The sequence below is a fragment of the Seriola aureovittata genome, chromosome 6 (assembly GCF_021018895.1).
Source record: "Seriola aureovittata isolate HTS-2021-v1 ecotype China chromosome 6, ASM2101889v1, whole genome shotgun sequence".
NCBI classification, from domain to species: Eukaryota; Metazoa; Chordata; class Actinopteri; order Carangiformes; family Carangidae; genus Seriola; species Seriola aureovittata.
This window is the reverse complement of record NC_079369.1, coordinates 9687362-9707581: the sequence shown is the minus strand read 5'-3', so window position 1 is coordinate 9707581 and position 20220 is coordinate 9687362. Positions and strand designations below refer to the sequence as shown.

At 39.1% G+C, this 20220-nt stretch overlaps 1 long non-coding RNA gene across 1 annotated transcript; it reads right to left on the bottom strand.

Moving 5' to 3' along the window:
* Positions 1–5173: 5173 nt before the first annotated feature.
* Positions 5174–6147, bottom strand: LOC130171437 (uncharacterized). Its single transcript, XR_008828138.1, has 3 exons — positions 5685–6147; positions 5500–5584; positions 5174–5413 (listed from the first exon to the last, which is right to left on the bottom strand). It is a non-coding gene; the product is annotated as an uncharacterized LOC130171437 (long non-coding RNA).
* Positions 6148–20220: the final 14073 nt, after the last annotated feature.

Genomic DNA, 20220 nt, shown 5'->3' with positions numbered 1-20220 from the left:
TTAAGTAGGTTAGTGGAGCAACACACAACTTTCACACCCCTCCCTTACTTCTCTTTCTGGTGTGCATGCGTGGTGAGTCTCCCCGTGTTTCTGTCTTTTTCCGCTATGAAAACCTTTGTCCTGAATCTTTTCTAAGTCACAGCTCATACTTTTAGATACAGTCTCACAGCACCACCTTGCTTTATGTTCTTACCTCTCTCTATTGTTCCCCCTCATGTTTGTGGGTGTTTATCTATACTTTTCTATAGTTTCTTTAATTTGTGGAATTGCTAAAAAAAAAAGATAAAAAAAAGAAAAAGAAAAAAAATTTCAGCATAAATGCAAAGCAATAATAAATTGCTTTTCCAGAATGCACAGTTTAAAAACACAATGCTGGGAAAAGTGCTGTAAGAGTGTTTTGCTTTATTATATTCAGTGGCTGTAAACTTCCTCTTCCTCCCATTTAGGTGGTTTTGTCAGTCTGATGGTTTCCTTCCTGATCCGCATCTGCCATTTTTCTTGGGTTATATTTTGTCTCTCAGCATGTCCCTCTGTCACCATGAAGTAGTCACACATCCATCCGGTGTTCGCCTGCAACATCACTGACCTCCTAACCCTGAATCTTATGTAACCATGGCAATACCCAAATTAGAACATGGAGCATGGAAAGAAGGAGGCGCTTATGGCTTCACATACAGGCACGTAGCTCCCAACCAGATTTCCAGATTAAGGCAGATGGAATGAACGCGCCTGTCACTGTATGTGTGTATGTTTGTGCACATCTGTGCATGTGTACTCTGCGTGTGCTGGGACATAAATCTGACATAAATCAAAGAATCAAAATACCTCCATCTCTAAAGCAGAGGTAGTGACAGTAGAAGTGCTTTGTGCACGTTCAAAAAGTGTGGCGCATGAATGCAGTGACAATTTAATTGCTCAAACTGGACTCTGTCCCACAGCGCATAAAGCCCAGTATACTGAGAGGATTATTTTGGGATCCAAGCTCTGGCTTCCATAATCCTCTCTCCTCTCCTATCCCTCATCCTGCTAAACCCTCTCTCTTCTCTCCTTTCAAATGCCCTCTAATCTCTCTCACTTCGTCTCTCTGTGTGGCTGTAATCTGGTTTGTGCCTATCTTTCACCTGCACCGGGTTCACATCAATAGGTCAGTGTGCCAAACTACAGGGTGTCTCTTCCTTCATCTCCTGTTACACTTGGTCATATCATTCCTGTCAACACCACAACCCGAGGGATGTCCTTTCTGGTGTTTGATTGGCGCTTGAAGGCCAATAGCAGTGCTGATTTCCTCAGGCAGAATTCACAGTATAGACCTTGACAGCAGCAGTTGACAAAATAATATTTCCACAAGGTTTAGTAGCTCTTCTGAAGATTTCAGTAGTACAAAATTTAGTTGTCCAGTTGTCATGGAACTGCCCTGTTATTTAGTTTAGTTAGTTCAGTTATTTATTTATTTATTGAAATGTTGTGATGAATTATTTTTAATTCAAGGTCCAGTTAGAGAGTTTTCTGGCATTTCCAAATGTATCACACAGTCCTCCTCAGCTGTTTGAACATCAACAGCTTAGTGGCAACTGAGCAAACTCACTTTGCTGATGAGGACTGTGTGATACAACTGAAAGCTTCACCACCAGCAAATGTTCCTCAAGCAAGACTATTGTCGGATGCTGTTTACATGTTCAAGAAAGCTGTCTGGCACGCAATTTTACACTGTATTTAAAATGTGGTTACACACCATAATTACTGCTGCTGATGTCTGAGTGGTAATCTCTTGGATCTCCAGGTACAAGACTTGTTAATCTGGGTTAATGTCACTTCAGTGGTGGACTGATTTTGTTTGCCACCATCTCTCACTCATCCAGATGATGACAACAAAGAGTCTACAGCCAAGTCACATCAGCATACTAACAGGCTCACAATGCTAACACTGTTTAGCATGTTCACCATCTTACTTTAGTGTGTTACCATGCTAACATTTGCTAATTATGGCACTAAATGAAAAGTCAGGGGATCAGCCAAGTCATTATAATTCATCCCGAGGGGAATATGAACATCTGCACCAAATTCCAGGCATTTCACAAAAAAGCAAAAATGATGACCTCATGGAGGTACCAGAGGGAAAAGCAAAGGGCTGCCAAAATCAGAAGGACTCATCCTCTGGAGACAATGAATGTTTGTAAAAATTATTCATGGCAATCCATCTGATAGTTGTTGAGGTATTTTAGTCTGGACCAAAGTGGTGGACATACTGCCAAACTGACATTGTCATCCAGAGAGCCACAGCGTAACCTTGGCAAAAGCTCTTTTGCTCCTGCTTAAGTGATTTTGTAGACACATGCTCTCATTTAAAATAACCTTTAAACTGAAACTGCACTAATGCTGCTGCTTCTGTATTTAGCAGTTTACCCAAAACTTCATCAGCTGGAGCTATGCCTGTGGCAAGATAAACTAGATGTGACATCTAGTTTATGAGCTAAACAAACAAACAACAAACTGTAGTGCCCTTCAGTTCACTTTTGACTTGGTATTTGTCCTCTGTCAGCAGCTGTTGATACCAGATATGACTGAATTTATTGTCCTCAGGTGTGTATTAGCTTCACATCCTGTCATCGGAAATCATGCTGTTTATTTGGTCTTGATGGGCAATATTTAAACGATAGGCACCCAATTAAAGATGACATTTACCATGGTGTATCTGTCCGCGCTGCTTCCGCACACAGTGCTCGTCCTGTCGTCTGTCGATATTGCTCTGTCTTCATCTAGATCATATTGAATCTGACAGTCATGACAGGAAGGAGCGACCACAGGCATTTGCATTTGAGTTGTGACATGGGTTTGATAAAAGGATAGAGAAATAAACATCAATTTAGACAGCCTAATAGATAATACTGGGACCCAGAAGAGATTATAGGAGAGATTATGTCTGTGAGATAAAAACCAGATCTTAGAGGAATATTAAATAAGAATGGATCTGGACCAGGGATAGCAGCCTACTGGCACTCATATTTATCTTCTCAGGATGATATTACTGAGCCAGTTTGAGATGAGATTCAGTGTGACACACAGGCAACACTACAGCAAACTCAGTGTTTCTACCTTGTAACAACTGACACAGTCACAGGATTTTATAATGTTGACTCCAAACTTGATTATGAGTAAGTCCCTGTATTTCTCATCTGCTGTTATTTTTTCCCACCCTTCCCTTCATTGCTAATTAAGTTCTAATCCTCTCCACATTTCTATGGTTACACTGCATGTTGCCAGACTAAAGTCATCATTCATGTCTAGAGCCATGTAGACATTTGGGTTATGGGGCCACATTGTATATGTGTGTGAGTCTGTGTGCATGCTATAGTGTGGAAATTAGTTGTAGACTATCAGAAAATAAATGGAAGATATGTGCATGTGAACATGGGCATGACCTAGTGCATATGTGTCAAACTCAAGGCCCGCGGCCCACATCCGGCCCGGTTTGCAATTATATCCGGCCCGCGAGATCATTTTATATTATTGTTACTAATGGCCCGGCAATATTCAGCGCTGGTAACACAATAAACTACAAATCCCATAATGCAGTGCTTCAGCTGCCTTGCTGAGCGCTTTCCGCGCCAATCAGGTCTAGTGTCTGTTGCTGCAAGTTATTGCGAAGCTAGCCCCTCATGATGCCGAAAAGAAAAGTTGATTCTGAAAACAGAGCCTTTCAAAACCGATGGGAGGCTGAGTATATGTTTACTGACATTGCAGGTAAACCTGTTTGTCTCATTTGTGGCGCTAATGTGGCTGTATTTAAAGAATTTAATCTAAGACGGCACTATGAGACAAAACACCAGGATAACCTGAAAGACCTGAATGCAGAGCAGTAGATGCAGAAAGTAGAAGAGTTAAAAAAGAAGCTGACATTTCAGCAGACGTTTTTTACCCGTGCAAAATCATAAAGTGAAGCTGCTGTGAAAGCAAGTTTTATCGTGGCAAAGGAGATCGCTCAAGCAGCCCGGCCATTCACTGAGGGAGAATTTCTGAAGAGCTGCATGATCAAGGTGTGCGACGTCGTATGTCCAGACAAAAAGCAGATGCTGGCTTTTTTGCAGCATGTTCATATTTCTAACTTGTATAATTTTGCCTGGATATAATTTTATGGAGAGCAAGATATTTTAAGTTATTTAAAGTTTATGTTTATTTATTCCAGAATAACATTCCTGTCTCTTTTTATTCATATTTATGTTCAAAAAACATTTAGTTTTAGTGTGTTCAATAAATGTTTATTCTGTTCGGCCCGCGACCTAAAGTGTGTTTTGAATTTTGGCCCCCTGTGCAATTGAGTTTGACACCCCTGACCTAGTGTGTGTCCATTTTAACAGTCTGCTTCTTGCTCTGGAAATTGGAAATTGGAAAAAAGGCACACTGATCAGGACTAGCAAACCAAGCAGAGCTTGACCAGTTAGAGCTAAAAAATGATAAGTGGAAGCTATATCTCTCCTTACATCTCCGAACAGTACTCTGTCCAATTAAGGATCTGATATTATCTGTTTGCATTCATTTTTTAATTTACTGGACACTTGTGGCGGTCATAGGCTACCGTCTCTGGAAGCTAGCTTGACTACCAACAGAGCCAATAATTCCCTCTTACCGTGTTGAGACTTTTGTTTTGAAGGTTAATCCAAATCATGGAGATGGTGATTGTGTGTTTCTCTCAATAAGTGTGTGTGTGTGTGTGTGTGTGTTGTAGTATGACGCAGCAGTAGAGCTCCAAAGAGGGCTGAGTTTAGTCTCTATGGGATTTTTTTGCCTTTTATTAGCATTTACGTTGCCATGGTTACTTGAATCGCTAAGAATATATATATATATATATATATATATATATATATATATCGTGCTGGGGCGAAGTGAGGACCAACAGCACTGGATGAGGGGCCAGGCTGTTCATTGTCTGGGGGAAGAGGAGGAGGAGGAGGCAGACCCCTGCTGGAGGGCCCAGGCTGCTTCTGTGGGACATTGAAGTTAAAGGGCTGTCCTACCTGTACCAAGGACAGACCCTTTGTTGAAGGTAGAGTCTGTCTAGCACCTGGAACACACAGACAAACACAGACTGTTTTAGGATTTCCAGCATTCATTAAAAGATAAATCACCGTACACATTACATCACATCAACATAGCTTTATGACAAACTCTTACCTCTGAGTCCTCAATTTAATTCAAAGAGATGGATGTTGGTCTGAGGCATCAACCTCAGGCTGGCCAGCACTGCCTCTCTAATAGCCACATAATCCTTGAGAATGAATGACCACCAAGTCCTCACGGTCGCTCTGAATGACGTGGCCACTGGGTGAAGACGGCAGAGCTGGTTGTAAAAATGGCCTCCACCAGGTGGCTAACACTGGCTCAGTTTGCAGGGCCCGAGTTCAGTCCAAGAAGACAGCTGAAAGATAATCATATAGAGCAGTGTGTGTTAATATAGATCTGATATTCATTAGAGGAAACGGTGATATTTGAAGTGAATCTTACCTCTGCGGATCTGGGAGGGAAGACAACTTGCTATTTCTCCTGCTCTGGCAGGTTTTGCCAGGAGCTTGGAAGTACTTGGCACTGGCTTGAGGAAAAAGATTTTGGATCAAAAATGAATTTTATGTTTGCATGAAATGATAATACACAATATACTTATTCACAAGCTATGAGACACACACACGTACCTGGGATGAAGTGGTTAAGGTGGAAACTAGAAGGCTGACCCGCCCTTTGTCAGCCTACCAGTCTCTGTGTACAGCTGCACACCTGCTGGTTCCTGAATGCAGCTGAGGTGGCGCGTCTTTGTACTCCATATGTCCTGGATGTGGAGAGAATCCAGCAAAGGGATGTCCAGGGTGACGTGGAGATCCTGGATGAGGAGGGCCGTCTCATCTGCCCCATGTGTCCTCCTGCAACAGTGGAGCCTTCCAGGAGATCCTCATCACCTTGGCAACAGTCAGGCCGAGCATCCTGTGCTTCCCCTCCAGCTGAGACCACTATGCCTCAATGAGACGGCAGGTACCTCTGGAGGTCCTCCTCTAAGATGCGGTGTGGTCAATCCGGCCGCCACTCCTGGAAAGCCAACGTACCAACAATGGTAACCCAGGCAGCTGTTTCAGAAGCAGCACCAGCGAGCATCTTTGTCACCTGGAGGGAGAGAGAGAAACAGAGAAAGGTTTCAAATGTTAATGTTGATATTTGTGCAAGAATTTAGTACACACAGAGCAGTGGCATGAAAGCAGCTGTAAAAACATAAACTCTGCCTGAATTACACCTCATCCTAGAGAAACTCCCTGTTGGGAAGCACCTATTGGGTAGGGATACTAGAGATGGCTGTGGGACAGATCAATCAGTTAGACATACGGTGCATTAAGAAGTTCTCACTTTTTTTCTGCAATCTTATAAATTGTTAAATACATTCATCAATGAACAATGCCGGCAAGCTAATCTGCTAATGCTTGCTGCTAATAGTAGCAAGCTAGCCCCCCCACTTGTTATTTTACAATCTTGCAATGAAATCATTAAATTCATTCATCAATGACCAATGCCATTATCATTTATTGCAATTATTGTAAATCATTGTTAGCATTATAGTTGTTATCAATGCCATCATTATTTTTGCAATTATTCAGTTTGTTTTTGTCATTGATAAAGAAAAAAGAATGCTAATGCTATGTGCTAGCTAGCCCCCCACTTGTTATTTTGCAATCTTGTGAAATCGTTAAATTCATACGTCAATGAAAAATGCCAGCAAACTAGCAGCTAATGCTAGCAAGTTAGCCCCCCCACTTGTTAATTTGTAATCTTCAATCAAAAATGCCAGCAAGCTAGCTGATAATGCTAACAAGCTATTATTTTTACTATTATTGTATACAAACAACTTTCATTAGAACATCACACACATATAAAATGTCACTTTATATACACTTTGTCCCTGGTCTATCGTGCTTCATGGTTACAATGTCTTTTGTGTCACCTTCTGTTTGTCCCTGTTATTAACCAATAAAGAAGAAAAAAATAGAAAAGGAAAAAAGCTAATGCTAAAGCTAATGCTAATGGTACGGTGGCTAGCTCGTGCCCCCAGTGCGATGTTGTGGCCATAACATTGTTCTGTCTTATCAGTTATGCTCTTCCTTGTTCCCTATACCCTCACTGTCTTATTACACCCTCTGCCCCATGTCAGACAAACAATCAGATGACTTTTGGACTCCACTGTAGCTGTAACAAATTGTCAATAGTTTAAAACATTAGGGTCCATATTTCATAGTCCTCAGCCATTATAGTTAATATCAGTGTGCTGTTCCAACAGCATCACTTATTTAGAGGGAGATTATTACTGGAGCAAATAAATATGAACTGTCTCACGCATTAGGAATCATGATGATTAATGCTGATTCAACTGCTTCTTTTTATGAAGCAAACTTACATATGACAGTGAAAATCAGCTTTAACTTCATCCACAATTGTATTTTGATTTTGATTAGTTACAGTTGATTGTAAATTGTACACTACAGTATTTAACTAATCCATTTATTAGATTATTTTATAAATTTTTCCAGTGTTGTAAATTAATGTAGTTTATAATGTCCAATAAAGTTATTTATGAAGCTCTTGCTTTAACCTTGTTGATGGTTTTTATAGAACACATCTGGTATGAATTTTCACAATAGTAACATGTACAGTGTTGTGTGGCTATTTCTATGTTAGCTTAACGTAAGTACCAGAAATGTTTAAATGTTGTTGTCCGACAACACTGACAATGAATGATCAAAAAACATGCTGATGTTAATTAGTAAATACTTTAACCTGTGGAGGTGGTGACAGTGCTAGAGTTGATCCAAAACTTAATCACTGTTTAATATTTATAAATTCTGTTCTTAAAAGTGCTGCCACCATCACCTATCAACAACAGCAGAAATGAAGTTGCAGTTAAGAAACTGAACCTGTGAATATTGAAGACAGAGAATAATAAAAAAACTAATCAACAGTTAGTCATTTCATCAGAGGAAGCTGAACTGGGAGTGGTTTTCTAGCATCATGATCACAGCCCATATGAGAACTAAGGATGTCCATGCAGTCTCCCTTCTCCACAACCAGATGAATGGAAACAAATGGGCTGCTCATACATGAGGTCCTCTTTCGGTTGGCACAGATCACTCAGTTTTCACAGTGTGGAAACCTTTCCAATGACAAAAAGAGACAAACACTTGAGTTAAGATGTGGTGGGTCACAGTTAATCACAAATATCTATCAGCTGTCAGGATAGGTGCATGAATGTCTGCTTCAGTTGAGGACTGGTTTGAGTATTAAATGAACAATCTTCTATATGACTATATATGATGATTTTCTATCGTCACGCTATCTTAACTTGAACTATCACAACATTTTGATGGACAATGTATTAACTAACATTAACACTGTGCATTACACTAACACAGATCACTTAAATTGGGTACCATGTGGGTGAAACACAAACCAAATGTCGCTAGACTAACGTCGATTAAATGTACCTTTTTTATTGGGCTTTGACTGAACACCTCTACGGGCTAACCCAGGTTGACCCAGGTTACCTGCCCAGCAGGCCCAGGTACCTTTAGCATTGCAATCGATAAGTTATCAGCTAATGCTAGCACTAGCTGGCTAGCTTGGTTAGCAAGGTGCATCATCACCTGAACTGTGATCTTAACAGGGATGCTAATTTTGGCAAGCAAAAAATAGGCTTAAAACAAAATGTCCTTACCGGAAAAAATTTAACTGCCGAGTGTCTTTTAGAACAACTGAACACCGAACAAGACATTTTCAGGCAGACATGGTGGAGCTAACTTAAAACACAATGACAAGTCAAATGTCCAACACATCGCTCTGGCCTCTATCTGGATTAATAGGCAGGTCCCCCTTTGTGTCAATCACGTGGTACCCACGCCCAAAAACTCTGCTTTAACATCTATTTTCTTTTAAACAGGACCACAATTTGAAAAATGAACATCATGTTGTATTCAAGAAAACTTCAAACTAGGGATTCAGACCATAAACACATAACAAAAACATTTACTGTGCTAATAAATCAATAATCAATTTTCCCACTGACTTCAATACAATCGGACTCCTGTTTCTGAACCAGTGGAATCGCCCTCTGATGGTCATTCGATAGAATGCAAGTTTAAGGCACTTCCGCATTGGCTTAATTTTCCAGACCCGGAGTCAACGTTCATTTTTATATACAGTCTATGGTTGTGCCGCGGTGCAAGCATTTGGGTTTCAGAGCCTAGTGGTACCACTGTTGCGTTGTTTCAGAAAGATCCAGCTGCAGACACAACAGACACGTGCTTGTTCTTATTATACTACTTTCCTGTCAGTGCTGCCGTGGTAGCGTGATAGCTTCTTGTAGACCCTCTGATGACGAAAATTACATCACTAGGAGCCTTGCAGATTCGGGACACTGTAACACTAGCTGCATGTGAACATCTGTTTATATGTGCGTGTACCAAATGAAATGTTTATGTTTACATTGCATAGCCAAAGCTAATTGTATAATATTGTGAGGACTAAAGGTCAGTGTTACGTTTTATAATTTTCTACATCTTATATTTTCTACAGTTTTTCATTTATGTTAATGTTAATGTTCACTTAAGATTCTATAGAAAATATTCTATTCAATAAATATTGTTTGTTTATACCTCATTCTGTTCTGTATGTCTACTTATTCTTAGACTGACAGATGGAGCAAACTAAAGGAGGTAAGATTGTAGTACTGGGTGTCAGGTTTGTCTGTGTGGCAAAGGCAAGTGGTTTACATGGCTCACGAGTAAGGGAGGAGGGCCCCTTACCAGAATTTTTCTTCAGGCCCCAGGGAGCTCAGGACGGGCTCTGGTCTTACTAATCACCTTGGTCAACATGTGTGACGTCTTCTTTCTGTTAATCAAGTTGTAGAGTTCTCGGTGCAAGACCTGCAGTAAATTTGAGAGGTTTACAAAAATACAGGATTCTCCACTGTCACTGGAGTGTGTCATTGTTAGTTAATGACAAATATTTTGAAGATTAGCATAGAGGTGATTTTGGGCTGGGGTGTAGTTGGTTGTTTGGCCCTGCTTCCCCATCTGTAAAAGTCACCGCACGCCACTGATTCTAGATAGATAGATAGATAGATAAATACTTTATTTATCCCCTAGGGGAAATTCATTTAATTCATTGTTTTTTTATATATAATGAAAACAAACAAAAACAAGTAATCATCTGAGCGAGAGAGATAACCACAGCAGTCCACAGAGACAATGAGGAGAAACAGAAGGAAACACAGAGATACAGAAAGCCAAGTCAATGTCCCAACTATCAGAAGATGATACTGAAAGGAGATCTGCTGTTTCCAACACTTGCTACCATGACAACAGCCGTACAGGGCCCCCGACCCTGTGGCTTGTCTGTAATGAATCATCTGCCCTGAAGGTGAGGTAACACCCACAAATGCACACATATGTGCATGCAAGGACTCACACACAGGCGCGTAGCAAGACACATATACACACTATACGGGTGCATACACTAACATGCAAACACACTCAGCTATGTTCTCCTCTCATGCGAGATTGGCTTTCAGAGAGCGCCTGTTTACCTTTAACAGAAGCAGAGTCAGAAAAAAAAAAAACACATGCTTGTTTACATCAACAGGATTGTTTTTCAACTGCAGCCTGTTGAACAAAGAGAGAAGTGGATTGTACATTCAACTACACCGACGCTGATTAATGAATACTGTTTTTCAACCACACCTGGAATTTGTGCTCATGTATGTATGTATGTTTGTATGTGTGTCTCTGCATGTGAGCCTGTGTACCATGCTTGTATGTATCTGTAAAAAAACAAAAAACAAAGTGCGATCCATTTTCTCTCGACAGCTGCTCTGAAGAAGGAAACTGTGTGTGTATGATGACAGTCAAACCCTTCAAGAAGAAGCTGAAGGGACACCTACAATACTCTGATTGTCTTACATTCGGAGAATGTCAGCCTTTGATATTTGTAATGCTGACGTGTTTTGGTCCGAATGATCAAAAAGAGGAGTTTCAAATTTCACACATGCTTCAAATATACTCAAGGCTGCTTTGCGCTTTTTGCCTGTGGCAATCAGAGTGTTTGACAAACCATCTATTACTCAAGTGCTGTTAAGGGTCGACCTGGGGCCCCATCTTTCTCTTTCTCCATTCCTCTCACGCTCCCTATCTGTCTACCTCTGTACAGAGATTGAGAGATAGAGCCCTATCCAAGACACAGTTTTCTGCGTTTCTGCTAACACTTTGCTTGTACAAGGGATGATAATTCAGTGAACCAAAGTCAAAAATAGAAAGGCAAAATGTATCATCTGGATGTCCTGGTAAAAGCTCATACCAAACTGAAATTTAGTGAAATTACTGCAGGCATTACAGGTATCATCAAATACTGTATATTTATATGCAGTGGTTAAGATTTCAGTTCAATACAGTGGAAGAGAAACTGATGTATCTGTTCAGAGCGCAGCCAAACAAACTGCCTTTGTCTTATTGGAGAAGTCATTCAAAAATAAAGGAGACAAATGAACTAAAATGACTTCTCTTTAACTTCGTAAGAGGTTTACATTTGTCTATATGTTTCAGTATTTTTTACAATATACTTCAATGCTTAAATCACAACACAACCTCTCATGCTTTGTCATTGTTTTTCCTCCAGAGAAGATAAACAACTAAATGAGCAAACGTGTTGTCTCTCTAGGCTTCATAGGTGCTGTAGATTATTAGATTATTTTGTTTGGTTACTCCGATCAGTTTGAAACAGTCTTATACAGTGGGAGAGATACTCAGCAGGAGAGACACTTCTTTGTTTATCCATGTCCCCCTCTTCCCTTTCTGGGTTTATTTGAGTCATGTGGCGAGGATTGTTTTGAATAATAACCCACTACGGTGAAACAACGACCCCTGGTGATTAGAAGTGTGAAGGCACCTCATACTCCTTGTACTCCTTACCTAATAGACATCAGCCCGGCCCTTCGGCACAGCTGCTTTCTGCATCAAATGTAAATGAGAGCTCATGCAGCTCAGTGGTTATAATGAGAACATTATAATTCTGTTCATGTGTGTTTGGGAACTCAGGCATTAATATTCTCTCTAAGCCAGATTAATCAGTTGAACACACACAATTAAAGTAGCTGCTGTTATGCAACTGATCTGGTGGAGAGAGCTTGGTGTAGGGATTTACAGGTTGTTTTTGTGCCCTGGGGCGTCTTTGTCATACAATCTTAACATTTGATTTTGACACTTTTGTGAAATCCAAACAAATATTGATAGCATGGTTTGATGTGTGACATTGTCAGTGATTGAAACAGGTCTCAGTGCAAAATCTTCAGTCTGCAAAACCAGTTAATCAACGAATGAAGCAGCCTAGTGCCTGTCTTCTCTATAGGAGATGAAGGAAAAAACATGCACAGTCAAACCTTGTAGGCACAGTCAATGTTCTGAATGTAAACCAAAGGTTAGTCCTATAGAAAAAGAGAAACAGAACCATTTACAAATTGATTGAGTCATATTTAAAGTTTGAAGTCTGTATAGGCCTATCTTTGCAAACACAGTAAAAACAGAAAGAAGTTGCTGCTGTTATGCATAAACAAGGTAAATGGACTCCATTTTTACAGTGATTTTGTCCAATGTGCTTTAAACTATGCCTCTTATTCACCCAAGCATACATACACACACACTCACACACCAACAACAGCAGAGCTGCCATGCAATGATCATTCTTATCATTTCTTTTTTGAGTGTGTGTGCATTGGCCTTCAGTTGTTTTGCAGTTTAATACTGTCTTATTATTAACCTGTAAATCATTATGAAGTGCACTAAACTGCATGAAAGGTGCTATTGCTTTATTGATTGACTGACATCATAAAAGACCTGCAATCACAAACTGACTGCTTACTGTAATACAACACCCATTAAAAAAAACAGATAATAAAATAATAAATCTAAGGCTTTCATTGCCTTTCTAACCTATATTTTAAATTATTAAAATGAATGTAAAAAATCTGACATATTCTTCATTCATACAGTATATCTAATGTATACATGTATAGGGTCAAATATACCTATGCATACATGACTTCAGTGTAATGGATAGGTAAGACACTAGGTCAAGAAATAAATGTGTGAGAAAATATGAAACAATAGAGACAGGAAGTGAAAGGTGAAGAAAGGGGAGAGGGGAACATAAGAGGGAATGGGGGTGAGTAAGCGAGGTGGAGAACAGGGAGGGGTAGGGGGGCCCTACTTACATCTCAGGGCTGAAAAGAAAATCACTGCACAGCTCCAACACTCAGTTTCAACCACACCCTCTACATCCTGTGTAGCAACATATTGTATTTACATTCATACACAAAGCCAACACATTCAACAGCAGTGAAGCATTCAGTATGGCTGTTATTGCTGCTAGAATAACCTGCAGTCTTAATGTCGTTTCTGATAGCAGCTGTTGGAGAGCAGCAGCTCAGTAATTTCAACAGATGATTTAAGGCTTAAAGAATTGCATTCAGAGTTTGTTGGTATACGGCGCTTCTGTAGGTAATACTCATTATTGTATAAATGCCATCCTTCTTGCAAAGTAGTTGTGAGTAGAGCAAAGAAAGCATTCATAGCTGCATCATTATGTGGAAAAAAACAAGATACAACACCAGGGATTTTTTTGTAGAATATATAGTGTGGTTGATTGTCAATTGCATGAATTTGATTGCTGGAGGAATTTAGCTATGGATTTATTATTTCCTGCTCATAACCCCCTCAATAATATTCAGAGACATTCCCAGGAGCTTTAATCTAATCTCTGGCTAGATTCAATATAACGAGACATTGGATGAGATCAGACTGACACTTTATTGTTTTTCTCATGAGAGTTTCTATGTTATCTGAGAAAAAGAAAAAGGTCTTTCATTGTTGCAGACTGCAAAAAACTACTGTGTGAAGTTTACACACATCAAAGCTTTCTTTGGCTTTCTCTAGCTGTGATCTGGACCCTGAAACAGCAGCTCACAGTACTTCTGGTGGGAAATAAAGTGAGAATAATGTTAGGGTTTAATGATATAGAAAGCTAAATTGTAAAAGGCCCAAGGCCATATTTAAATACTTGATGAGTTGATAAAAAAATTTCTCATTGGATTATAGCAGTTTCTGGGAATTACACTTACTGATATTTAAAACAATTTATCAAACCGCATTACCTTAAATTACTGCCGGCTAAATTGAATTGTAAGTGCTAGGCTATGTATATACAGTACAGTATGTCTTGCCTTAGAAATGGCAGCATCTGTTGATAGCTAGTACATATAATGTAATGTAGGCATTCCTTACCTCTCTTAGCGTGTAGGATCTCTCATTATATAACAAAGAATCAGTAAACAATCCCTAATTAGTCTGACCTGATGCAAATTGTGCCAGAAGTTGTGAATAATACATCACACTTTGTCCTAGAACAGTTCAACTGACCCAGATCAGGATTTTCTGAATTTATTAATTTAACACATCTTTTTATTTCTATTTCTATTTCTTTTTCTTTTTTCATCTTATGTGTCAAAGATAGTTTACATGCCCATAAAAACATGGGACATTTAATTTAACTGTTTGTGAGAATAAACTGAATTTGTAAAAATGTGGTGCAGCATGTCCGCCTCAGAAATGAGGACACAAACAAGACAACAAAGATATTCCTGTTTTCCTGTCCTGTTTCACAGACTTTGTGATTGTTCCACATCTTGTGATTGCAACTTGTGATCAGTTGTGCAATCTGTAGATAAAAGCAGTAAATGGATTATGTGCAGTCACAGAAAAAGAGCCAGAGAGAGAGAGAGAGAAAGAGAGAGAGAGAGAGGTAAGAGGTATTTTGTGGCTTATAATCTTATCAAAAGTATTATAAACACTACAGTCAAAAAAAAATCACTTTTATTTAAATCCCATTTTTGTATACACACACTCAAGAAACAAAGTAAACTGTTTTACTATTTTTAATGATGAAGTGTATTCAGGTATATGACAGCTGGACGGGAGAATGATTGGTATTTACCATAACGCTTTTCAATAATAAAAACATTTCTGTACATAAACGAATTAGAAATGGAAAGCTGGGTACCGCTCAGCTCCTTTCATGTTACTTGACAACCATCACAAGCAAAAGTTGTGAGGAAATCCTTCCTTTCTCATCGGGTTATTAGAGAATGAAGAGACTTATATCACTGAACACAAAGTTCAAGGGAGAAATATGCGCCCACACAAACGCACATAGCTGCTAATCTATTGTCATGGAGACCAATTGTTCTCATGCAGTGAGATGTGAGTGTGGTTACAGGAAAAAGTGGGTCTTTTCACCGTATTTGAAGAAAAACAGCTAAAATTAGGTGATGTTTTGGTTACACAGCTGCTCTTACTGGATGTGCATGAACAGAAGCAATCAGGGGAAAATTGTAAAATTACACTTGAAGGTAATCAAATTACCAGTGGCTGTAATCAAGTAATTTAATCTCTTTAAAGGCTATATATAGAACTCTCTGACTCCCTCTGACTACAGTGTGTAGTATTTTAATTCTTAATATTCTGCAGGGAAATGACTGCTTTTGAATTTGCAGCCTCAAGGATTTTGAGAGGCTGCCATTGTAGGCAAGTGTTGGATCTACAGTACAGAATATTCATTATCATTATCTGATCACAACAACTGAGCTGGCAAAGAGTTTTGTGTTACATTACCTTTCATGACATTGCAGCATGTGAAACGAGAATACATTGATGTTAGACACAGGCATTGTATGGGTGTGATGCAAGACGTATAGAAAGAGACGTCTCCACAAAGCTGTTATGTATCTGTCCGGTGGTAATTTTTCTATTCATTTTACATATAGTCCTTCTCATCCTGTTAATTGTTTGATGCACAAAGCAGTGCTGAATGGAGGAGTGAATAGGATAGTGATGTCATATGAAAACTGCATATTGTGTAATGGACACGCACAACCTGAGAAGTACACACTGAACAAAAGCTCAAAAGTGGGTGTGAACCTCTGGCCTCGGTTATACTGGCTTGCGTACATGGACAGCTGCGGACATCATGGACATGTTGTTGTTTTCGTTTAAACACTGCTTGGACGATGCGTTCCATATATGTGCATAGTTGTCCACGTATCCTGCACATGTACGTTAAAAAAAAAATCAAAACGGTGACATCCATGCAAGAAGAAGAAGAGCTGCTTTGTCTGCTGTACTCATTCTTTTAAAGATGAATTGTAGAAATGGGGTAGCGGCGTACACAGCCTCTCTTCAAAGTAACCATGTAACATAATGGCTGCATGGACTGTCCATGTGGACATAACAAATTGGTGGGTATGTGGCAGTGGGGAACCGTCAGTGGCTTCTAGGTCTTCAGAAGGCCAAACATATCAGCATTTTAAATGTCATATCTAATCTCTTTCATCAACTCAAATTCTATAATTACTCTCTTCTAATTCTGATTTTAACTTTATTTTCTATGACATTTTGATTTATACTGGGTGGAACTAAAAATTACTTCCCTTGGCCAAGGCCAGACCTATCACAGGTGGGAAATTGATATTGGCTTTTCAAATAGGTGCACTCGCAAGGGCGCGATAACAAGCATATAAAGCTCAAAGTTCTGTTTGAAAAGCTTCCATGTTGTAATAAAAGTGAAAGCCTTCCATGATGTAAGAAAAGTCAGAAAAATAATCAGACTTCTGAATGAAATAAGATGACAAGGTTAAATATTTGAAAATTCATTAAAAATCTAAAACTGAAATTTCTCGTTTACAAAAGTATTCGGACCCTTGATTCAGTACTTTGTAGAAGCCCCCCATTGGCAGCAATTGTGGCTTTGAGTCTTCTTGAGCAAGTCTCTACAAGTTTTGCATGTGGATTCAGGCAGTTTGTCTTATTCTCAGATCCTTTCTCCATTCTCAAGCTCTGTCAGATTGGAAGTAAAGCGTCTGTGAAATGCCATCTTCAAGTCTCTACACACCCAGCCCCAAAACATGATGCTGCCACCACCAATGCTTCAGTGTAGGGATGGTATTAGCCAGGTGATCAGCAGTGCCTGGTGTTCGCCAGACATAGTGGTTGAGTCCTGCCCAAAGGGTTAAATTTTTGTCTCATCAGACCAGAGAATCTTTTCCCTCATGCTCTCAGTCACCGTTTGGCAAACTCTAAGTGGGCTGTCATATGCCTTCTACTCAAAGTCACCTACATTTAAGCACTTGACCATAAAAGCCTGATTGATTTGAATGCTGCTGAGCTGGTTGCCCTCCACAATCCTTTCCTAAAGTTAACCAAGTGCTGCGAGTGCCTCAACTTAACCATAAAAAGGGGATATTGGATTGTCAGATCAGATATTTTGGTGGAAAACAAACATTTGACATTTTAATGATATGGTCAGTATGAACATATTGTTACTTGTCAAATACTTAAATTAACAACATATCCCCATTAAGTTAATAGAAAATGTAGATGAAGTTTAGTTGTATTGTAAAATTATCCATTTAAAATGAAATTTACAACGTAATAAAATGTGCAAAAGTGAAGGAGTCTGAATACTTTCTGAAGCCGCTGTATGTAGCTAGTGCAAGCAGCAGGTTAGCTTAGCCTAGGTCTGTCTAGCAAGCTTAAAAAAACCTTCCATCAAAAAAACATTTTTATTGTTAGCTTAGCTAACTGGCTGCTTGTGGTACCTTCCCATTTATCGTACAGATGAGACTGCTGAGAGTATTTACCAAAATGTCTATTCCTGTAAAAAACAGAAAATTCCAAGCCCTCAAACTGCCCTGAAGTTTCCTCACTTTAGGAAAATGTCCTCACTGTCAGTCTAAACCTGAACTGAACTCACACACACACACACATACACTGTGTTTATGATGTGTGTTTTAATCTTCACATAGAGTCTCTCAGAGTTATATATTTCTGCACACAGTCATCAAAACGTCTGGCTGCCCACAAAGTAAAGACAAAAAAGCCACGAGTCCTTAACAATTACATATTTCCTTTGCAGAAACCCACTTTGTTAAAAATGTAATCTGAACTATTCTGCATTACATTCATTTAACAGACGTTTTTGTGCGTCTTATGCACTAGAGCCTGAACCAAACCAAGGACTCACACTGAATCTGTCCTTAAACAACTGGTGCTCTAGAAATGAGTCGTGACATTCAGGTGAGTGATGTGGCCGAGTTGACCGGGTCAGAGACAGATAGTGCTGTGTATCAGTCCTGTTGTTCTCACTTTCAGTCTTGCTGCGGTCAGTGGACTGTGGTAAGACCAGGCACAAGATAAGACGTATCACCGCAAATGATCTATAATGGCTCAGAGGAGGCTCAGTTTTCAATTAATCCAACCCTCATTGTGTTACAGCACATCAGTACCTCAGCTAATCACCAGGACCGGTACTGACACACTGACACAAATTTCTAACCACAACACACACACTCATTGATAAGCCTCTGAGTGATTGCTGAGAGCAAGGCATGTGACATGAGTGTGTTTGTTCTTTAGTTTGTGTGTGAGTGTGTTTATGTGCAGCTGAAGGTAGAGGGATATTGACATAACTTTTCACATTGTCAAGAAATTAGAAATATACAAAAAAAGTAAGTTCAAAAGCACATTATTACACACAAAAACAAGTTAAAAGAGCTTAAGCAAAAGACACAAAACTGAAAAAATGCACTGATCAGAATGAAATAAGATAAAATAAAATAACATTTTAACACATGAAATTGGAAGTACAAATGCAATAACAAGTCTAAAAATATATATTTCAAGGAGATTTAAACACATTTTCCATGTGGATTTTAGGAGTAAAAATTCTTCTATTTGATATATTTGTTTACGGAAAAAGAAGGTTCCAGGGACGTGGATGTGTAGACAAATACATATAAATACATATACATATATATGTATGTATGTTCTCACAAGAGAGAAATCAGCACGTCCACCCAGGATTCACTCAAAGTCTAGTCACGATGCGTCAATTTACAGTTTATTTTACATCTTAGCAAAGTGCATCTGCAGCACACTGACCCCTGAACTACGTTTCCATAGAAACACCACCAACCCACGCAGCTGGACAATGGCAGAGGTAATCTCGGCATCACAAAAAGCAGGTAAACACCTTTGTGTGCAGAAGCAAAGAAAAAATGAGGACAGTTTACTGGTAAATTGGGAAAGAGATTGAGGCAAAAATGGAGACAGCACTCAAGAGGGTGCAGAGGGAACCGAAATGGGACAAAGGAGCCCACCAATGAAACAGTATTCTGCTCTACTGCCCCAATAAACTCTGACATCTATAAGTTGACCGCCTTTCATGTGTAGTAGCCATAGTCATATAACAGAAAAAGCCTTAATTCAATCATTAAAAAAACATTGAACCCACATATAGAAGTTAGGTAAATAATGGGAATGAATGAAAGATGGTAACTATGGACATTTTGATGAAATGTAATGAAAGGGCAAGATATCAGGTCTATATTCTTTTAATTTCAATGACTGCAAAGGTTTATTAAAACCAGTTTTAGACAGTTTTGTTTTCAGTGGGAACATTTACTGTTTTTTCACCACAGAATATTATTATTTTAGTCTCAACGAAAAAAATAGTGAAACTTAAAAATATGACTATTTTTTTCCATCACCCTTCTTTTTTTTTTACCCTGAACACTGCTGTGTACTAATGATATAATGTCAGATTGGAGGATAATTGGGCAATTTTGCTCCATGAAGTATTGCCTGTCAGACTGGAGTCTCTGGGACCGTGTTACTGCCACAGACACTTTGATATGCAAAACTATCTCTTCTGACAAAAGCTGCTCATTTTATTCTGTTGTCTGGGCAAAACTGCTGTTTATAAAAAATGATCAAACTCCTGCAAATAGCATCACACAGTTGGAAACTGAGAGAGTGCAAACAATTTGTAGGTACATTTAGAAGGAAAATGGCGTTATTATCTCATCACTATCTCCATTACCATCATTGTCAATAGCTAATACATCTGAATTATGTGTATAATAGTTGGAAACAGTGTTTTATGATGTTTTGTAACCACTACAGATGAAATAACACTGAAAAAAGTCTTTCATGTACTGTATCATATTTAATAGATGGTATAGTGGTCTAGTTTGGTGGATTGATGCTTGGCCCTGCAGATAAACTAGGGAATGGTAAGTTTTTGGTATCACTGAAT